Below are 6,000 nucleotides of genomic sequence, written 5' to 3' on the forward strand. Positions count from 1 at the left end.
AGTGTGGCAGCACTGACAAGCCCATAAGGCACCCAGGGTGGTGTGGCGCCTTGGTTGAGAAACACTGCACTGATATAATTCAGCCCAGAGCAACCTGAGACTCCTCTGATGATAATACAGATTTCCCACATACTCTGCTGTATAGGGGTGAGGCTGCTACCTTGGGTTCAAGGTTAATCTGGCAGGTTCCAAATCAAAGTACTGGAAAATTCAGAGAGCATTTAACAGGTGGTGAGGAGGTGCTGCATCGCTTCCCCCCTGCCTGCTTTAACCCCTTGAACCCTGGACTAGTGTGCCACAACAGCATGCATTGCACACGGCTGTGGCACGCTTGCAGAGTCGCCCCAATAACTGCATGAGAGGCATAATTCCTGCCATGGCTGCAAAGTAGAGAATCACTATTGTGACATATGTGCACTTCTGCCTGCTGCCTCTGCATCTAGAGGGGGAATGGTAAAAACATGGGGTAACTGTGGGGTTTTTGCAGCTCTTCAACTGCTAATGTGAATGAGCCCTAAAAGGGATGTGAAGCGCTCAGGCTGTATGGGAATAAAGAGTGCCGGCTGAGAAGAGAGCTTGTCTATTCTTCAGGCAACAGTAGAAAGTGGCTGGGTGTCCCAGGAGCCGCACATCAAGTCAAGCCCCACTGTATGATGGTAAGTGGCAGTCTCAGCCTGGACCCCCGCCAGGCTCTGCTTCAATGCATTTCGCTCTGCCCCCCGCAGCTTACTCATGGGGAAACCTGACAAAGGAGACATGTTTTAATTGCTGCAAGGCTTCCTTTTAATTAAGTGGGCCTTCACTTCAAGTAGCGGTATTCTGGGGTTTTCATTTATTTTGGGGGTAGAGTGTTTTTAGTCATATGTAGCGGATGACATTTTGGACAAAGTGTCATACAGATGAAAATTTAGTTTTTGCCTCAGAACAGTAGTGGGGTTCTGAGGGTTAATTACGTAGGTTGGCCTTGACATCAGTCTGGCTGGGCTGTGTCAGAAGTTCTGCCTGGTCATGAACAGGGAGGGGCACATGACAGGCCAGAACCAGGCCTGGTTGGACGTTTTGGGTATCAACCTTCTCGGAACCAATCAGCGGGAGTGCCGGGCCCCGCTGGGGAGTCTGGGAAGGGGTACTTAAGCTGTGGGGGTCACGTGTTCAGGGAGAGGAGTTTGTGTGGTCTGTTTGTTCCAGGACCGGGGTAGCCCCGTGAGGGGTCCCGGTCATGGGTGTTCGAAATCCCGCAACATGTTCCTGTTAGATGCCCCTAATAGACCAGTCTGGTCTGGGGTAGGGATCCGTCTGTTCCCGAGTCTCGGAACCTGTTGGTCCGAGATGCAGTAACTGAGGGAGGATTCAAGGTGTCCGGGTGTGCTCTCAGCTTGGAGAGGCACCACAGGTCGTGGAAGTGTCCGGGGGAAGACTCTTCGGAGGAGGGCCGGCAAGTGGCATACTGAGAAGTGCCTGGTTACTGTGTTGGGAAGGTCATTGAAGAATTCACACTTTTTCCAGTACTATTAAGGAGACAGAGAACATTCCAGGTACTGAAGAAAAAGGTCCCTGTTCACCTTTAGTTACAACTTGTACACCTTCATAGGATTGTTTCAAGTTTTGAGTCAAAGTGCTGACTGCCATGACCTCTGGCTAGAGATCTGTTCAGCCTTGAAGTACCCAGCTGTGAGTGGCTACTCTCTGGGTGGAATTAGAGACTTTGTTAAATCTGCAGTTCAAGGTGCCGGAGTTCTTTGCCCGTGCCCTCTGTTCCCATGAGAGACTGTGTTATTGGATGTTATCACTGCAAAATAAAACCTTTCAAAAGGACTTTATTTGTGTCAGTGTTCAAATTGTTGGGTATCAACCCTGGGAACGCTAATCTTTTTTTTTTGCAGCAAAGTTTATCTTAAAGCGATTGTAAATTTTTAATTTTCTTCTTTAAAATAACCATGTTATACTCACCTGCTCTATAAAAAATTTTTGAACAAGCGGGCCCCAATCCTCTTCTTCTGGAGTCCCCAGCTGGTGCTCTCCACTCCTGTTCTTCAATGAGTGCTCCCTGCTATGGGGGCATTCTTGTGGGCGCGCTCCTGAGCTGGGTTTTGTGAATCCATTGACACACACAGCTCGGCTCCACCCCTGCTCCTTCCTCGCAGGCTTTGATTGAGAGCAGCAGGAGCCAGTGCCTCCTCCCGCTGCAGAGTTTCCTGTGAGAAGAGAGAGAGAGGGGGGAACAGCTGATGCAGATGGGCACAGCACTGGATCGAGAGAGGGCTCAGGTAAGTGTTTAAGGGAGGGGGGCTGGGGGGTTCAGCTTTTGACAGGCTTTTTTACCTTCGTTACAGAGAATGCATTAAAGTAAGAAAAAAAAAAAAACTTTTGCCTTTATAACCACTTGAAAGATAAACTCCAGGATAAGAAGATATTATCTAAATCTATTCATCATGTGTATTCTTCCTTGAATCTTCTTTGTGTATTTCTTCCAGATCTGTAAACCAGTGTGATAAAGACCGCTCACTGCTGCCCTCTCTCATTGTGCAGGGTAACTGGTCTTGTCTCCGCCCCCCTCCTGTAGTCTTCTGAAGGCAGCCTTTACTGGGTGGAGCTACTGGGCCCCTCCCACAGCACGGCCCTCTGCACAGGCTATGCACAGCACAGTGATGATGTCATCGCTCATTTTTACAAGGTAATATTTGGGTATACAAAGGCATTTGGTGCACACAAAATGGATTTATAGCTTTTGTGGCTTTTGAGGAATATATTTCAATAAAAGTTTTTTGTGCCGGAGTTCAGCTTTAAAGTGATTGTAATGGAAGATTTTCTATTTTCTTTTTTTAGCCACTTGCCACCCCACCATATAGAAAAATGACGTCAGAAAAGTGGTTGTGTTATCCTGACCGGACATCATATGATGTCTTTCAGTATAACAAGCCGATGTGTGCCCCCGGGGGAGCGCATCGTGGCGATCGTTTTTTGCGGTGTGTCAATCTGACACACCAATCTGTCAATCAATAGCAGGTGCTATTTTTAGCGCTGTAGTGCCTGCAAAGCATCTCAGTGTGAAAGGGGTCTTAGAACAACTTTAAGACCCCTTGTCCACTGGAGCGGTGTGCTGGCAGGATGGTAAAAAAAAGTCCTGTTAGCAGCATCTTTGGAGCGGTGAAGAAGCAGTGTATACACCACTTCTGCCCATTGAAATCAATCGGGCAGCGCGGCTATACCGCTGGAATTGCGCTGCTGCAGCACATTGAGGTGGTTTTAACCCTTTCTCGGCCACTAGCAGGGGAGTAAAAGCACACCGCTAGCGGCGGAATAGCGCCGCAAAATTGGCGGTAAAGCACTGTTAAAAATAGCAGCGATATACCGCCGCCCCCTCCCCAATGTGAAAAGGGTTTAAGGGTATGCTTTTTTGTAACACCATTGAGCCAATCAATAGACTGCTTAAATGAAAGTTGTATTCTCTGGGTGAGAAAAGAATATCGATTTTTCTTGTTTTGTTTTTTGAGCTTATTGATAAATATACAGTATAGGGGTTATTTGCTAAAGGAAAATACACTGAAAGTGCACTTGGAAGTAAAGTCGCTGTAGATCCGAGGGGGACATGCAAGGAAAATAGAAAACATCATTTTAGCTGGCACATGGTTGGATGATAAAATCAGCAGAGCTTCCCCTTATTTCATATCTACCCCTTAAGCCCCGTACACACGAGCGGACTTTTCAACATCCAAAGTCCGACGGACTGAGTCCGTCAGACTATTCGATCGTGTGTGGGCTGCAACGGACTTTTGACTCGCCAAAGTCCGAAGGACTTTAGAATATGGAACATGCTTCAAATTTTTCCGAAGGAACTCCGCCGGACCCGGTCCCTTCGAAAAATTTGCTCGTGTGTATGCTACTCCGACGGACTAAAACCGACGCTAGGGCAGCTATTGGCTACTGGCTATGAACTTCCTTATTCGAATCCAGTCGTACGTCATCACGTTCGAATCCGTCGGAGTTTAGTGTGATTGTGTGTGGCCAAGTCCGCTCAGCCGAAAAGTCTGTCAGAACTCCGTCGGAATTCCAGCAGAACTCCGACGGAACTCCTTCGGAAGTCTGTCAGACATAAGTCCTCTCGTGTGTACGGGGCTTTAGATTTAGAGCGACTGCACTTCCAAGTGCACTTGCTGTGCAAAGTAGATTTGCCTTTCGTAAATAACCGGCCCATATATGCCTGTATGTTGATTTTGATGTTTGTCATTTTGAATTGGAATATTAACAAAGAAAAAAAAAACAGATAGAGCTTCAATTTTTAATAGCATATGAAAGAGAATATAGGCAAAAGAAGCCGAGTTCTTAAAGAAAGTAAATATATATGTTGATTTTGATGTTTGTGATTTTTTATTGGAATATTGATAAAGAGAAAATTATTTAAAAAACAAAAAAAAAAAAAAACAGATAAAGCTTAGGATTTCAATGGTCTGTGAAAGAGAATATATGCAAAAGAAGCTGAGTTCTTAAAGAAAGAAAAAAGAAAAGAAAAAAGCTCTCCTTTTTTAATCCTTTTTTTTTTTTTTATTCCGTAAAGTTCCTCTGGACCAACCGCAATGATGGGGGTGGGAGTGGTGCAGCGAAGTTTTGGCTGCTGAGACAGACTTTTCCAACTTGATGATGTGTTACATTGTTTAACCCCTTTTTGTCTTAATGAAAACACTGGATGGAGGAGGCGGAGAAAGTTTTCTGCTGCTTTTTTCCTCTTGAAACTCCTCTCCCATCTATAGCTCAAAAAAAAAAAAAAAAAGATGTGAACCATGTGTTTCCTAAGCATATCTTAAAGGGAGAGACAGCAGCATCCCAGACCAACCCCACCCCCCACCTCCATCTATCCAGATGCGTCATACTTTCCAGGAGAGAAGTATACCAGAACTGAGTACAAAGGGGAAAGTCTGCAGACTATTGTGTGTAATATGGGCTAAAACTGACATACAAGGGGGTTGATTTACAAAAATAAAAAGAGACTGTGCACTTTGCAAAGGGCAGTTGCCCTCTGCAAGAGCAGTTGTGCCAGAGCTTAGTAAATGAGGTAAAGATTAACATTGCAAATAATTCCCACTTGCAAGAAAAATAAAAAACAGCAATTTTGCTTGCACTTGATTGGATGATGGAAGTCAGCAGAGCGTCTGCTCATTTACTAAGCTCTGGAGCAACTGCACTTGCGGAGTGCAACTGTCCTTCCCAAAGTGCACAGTCTGTTTGCCTTTAGTAAATCAACCACTTCTTATGTCATTTTTCAGCACATTTGTAGAGTGTACTAAACAGTATTAAACACCAAACAAAAAATTTTAAACGTAGCAATAAAAAATAGGTTCAGCGCTAATCCTATGACTATAAATATATGAGGACCCTATTTAAAGCGGAGTTCCACCCAAAAATGGAACTTCCACTTTAAGCACTCCTCACCCCTTACATGCCACATTTGGCATGTCATTTTTTGGGGGATGAAGTGGGGGCTTCATTAGGAGGGGGACTTCCTGTCCAACTTCCTCCTTCCGCCCAGGGACCACCTAGGCGACTCCTCCTTTCGCCTTAGGCGGCCCCTCCCTCTAGGCGATCTCCTGGGGCACTTGACAGGTCCCAGGAGATCGCCTGCCCACTCCGGGAGCGCAGTGCAACTCGCGCATGCACCGTGCGTGCCCGGCTGTCACGTCCGGGTGCCCAGAGTAGCAATGGAGGCACCAGCGGAGAGGAGCGACACCCCGTTCGGCCGCATCGCTGGACCGTGGAACAGGTGTCTGTTTATTAAAAGTCAGCAACTACACTTTTTGTAGCTGTTGACTTTTAATAAATATAAAAAGCCTGGAACTCCGCTTTAAAGAATGCCACTCAAATTTTAGTGGTTGATAACTCAAAAATTCATATATGAATGTTAAATCTAAACCTGATTCTAGATAAAAAATATTCAGTGTAAAAAGAAGTGCAAAAACATTGCAAGTGATAATGAAGAGTCCATGGGGGTTATTTACGAAAAGCAAA

The sequence above is a fragment of the Lithobates pipiens genome, unplaced genomic scaffold (genome assembly GCF_037356315.1).
Source record: "Lithobates pipiens isolate NorthernLeopardFrog02 unplaced genomic scaffold, aLitPip1_a1.2 Scaffold_68, whole genome shotgun sequence".
Lineage (NCBI taxonomy): Eukaryota > Metazoa > Chordata > Amphibia > Anura > Ranidae > Lithobates > Lithobates pipiens.